This window comes from Dromiciops gliroides, chromosome 1, assembly GCF_019393635.1.
Source record: "Dromiciops gliroides isolate mDroGli1 chromosome 1, mDroGli1.pri, whole genome shotgun sequence".
NCBI classification, from domain to species: Eukaryota; Metazoa; Chordata; class Mammalia; order Microbiotheria; family Microbiotheriidae; genus Dromiciops; species Dromiciops gliroides.
In genome coordinates, this window is record NC_057861.1 from 95,941,041 (window position 1) to 95,943,182 (window position 2,142).

The window sequence follows — 2,142 nt, forward strand, 5'->3', positions numbered from 1 at the left end:
AGGCAAGGCTGTGCCAAGCCATCAGCCTCACTCTCTCCTCCAGAGTCATAAAAGTCTAGTGGCAAGGCATAGGTCAGGATGCCTGGCAAGGGCCCAGGATTTGGTAGGAGACTTAGACCTTTTAGAGCTAAGATCTTTCTTCTCAGGTTTATTTGAAGCAACACCCATTCAGTGATTAAAAGCTAGGTAAGAACTCAGGCAAAGGATAGCCTAGTTTGCCTTCTCAAAAGAATCAATCTGGGAGGGAAAGATCCTCAGGGTTTCTGGCTGGAACAGAAACAATTGCTATTTACATTCATTCTGAGCTAAAATCCCTGAACAATGAGCAAGTGAAGCTTGGGCTGGGGCTTATTATTGACCAATAAGTGAGAGCTAGAGTGATTTGGGTTTAAAGGAATAGTCAAGTAGCTCCATTTGTATCTCAATAGGCTTTATCAAAACCTGATTTTTCAGAACTGTATTTCAAGAAATTATAAATAAAAACTACATGAGAAAAAAGAATCAATAAGTAGGGAAGAAAAAAATCTAGCCCCCAAAACCCCAAGATATCTTGCAAAGTATAAGCAATAAAAATTATATTCCCTTGGACAGAGCACCCACATATAAGGGTATGTATGACACCCCATTTGAACAGAGTGTGAGGAAGAGGAGGAGGAGGAAAGGGAGAGAAGGAAAAAGAGAAGGAAGGAAGGAAAAAAGAAAGAAGGAAGGAAGGAAGGAAGGTCCCCTCCCTAAATATTTAATCAAGCCCACTTCTAGCATGGATGGTTTCCCCTGCCACCCCCCCCCAATCCAATTTATTTTCTCAGCATGAAGTCAGAAGAGGCAGAGTGGGTCTGATCCTTAAGGTGGTGGTAGATATCTGAAATAACCTGCTGAGAATTTCATGGGTCAACAGTTTCTGGATACCTATATTGAAGAGAAGCAGTGTCCTGTACTATTTCTCTGAACAAAGTAACCCTATTCATGGTCAGACATGTAATAAAGTGGTCAAAATGCAAGGACTCACATTGGAACATTAAATCCAATGGTTGGTGTAGAGTATATCCTTTTGTATACTCAAGAGCCCATTCTTATTATTTGGAAGCTACAACAACAGTCATTTACAAAAGTCATCCCATTAGCTGATTATTATATAACTGCTGAAGTAATTTATGAGGCATCTGACTTGGGCTGTGGCATAAACTCCAGAGTGCTCAGGACTGTGCATGGAATTCAATCAGCTTTTGATGAAGTTGTGCTAAATTGTTCTTATCACCCTTCCAAAGGGTACTGGTGGCACTTCAAAGATCAAAATAAATAAGATAAAGCCAAACCTAAAGCCAATAGAAGGGAAGAACTGAGTTGTATTTTTCAGAGGCAATGGGTGGATGCTTTACTTCTAGATATGTGACAGAAAATTCCACATGAATTTGTTCAACAAAAGCCTGGAGAAAGGTCTGTCCCAGTGGATCAGACCAAGGAGGTGCTGGACCCTATACCTGAGGTTTTAAAAACTGAGGAAAAAAGAGATCCCTAAAAAGTCCATCAGACAGCTAGCACTAAATGTTCCCCTGAGAAATGAATGACACTACAGTGAATGTTGAGCTGAACTTTCCTCAGAACCAAAGAAAAATTTTGAAAAACTCTACTTTTCCAGAAGACAATAGGCTTCTGCAGTAGACTTTATATCATTATGGGATTTAAAATCCCTTGATATAGCTTTTTTTTTTCTTTTTTTGTAAGAAGCTCTGGTTTTCTAGGAAAGGATTTCATCTCCCTTCTTTGTATGTTACATTTTTCTCCATTGAGCTTTTATACACTTCCCTACATCAGCCTTATGTGTAGATATGTGTTTATCAAATAAAATAACTTTATAGGAAAAAATAGAGAGTTTACAAGGGCAAGAGATAGTATTGGCAGAGGAAGGTATTTTGTTAGCCTAAGAATGCAGTTCTGAAAGGAATATACCAGGACAAAATATTTAAGTAATCAATGACTTTGCCATTCTACACCCACTATGGTTTGGGTACTATGTCATCGGCCAAGTTAGAAGGAGTCAAGGTCAGCTCCTCATGGCAGTGAAGCAGCTTTTATGACAGGCTAATGTATAGGAAATTTGTGCTAACAGAGACTCCAGAAAGTTATGGGAAACATAGAAAT

The 2,142-nt window shown here is 39.1% G+C and overlaps 1 pseudogene; it reads left to right on the forward strand.

Moving 5' to 3' along the window:
* The first annotated feature begins 860 nt into the window (after positions 1-860).
* LOC122736774 lies at positions 861-1,579 on the forward strand (annotated as a pseudogene).
* Positions 1,580-2,142: the final 563 nt, after the last annotated feature.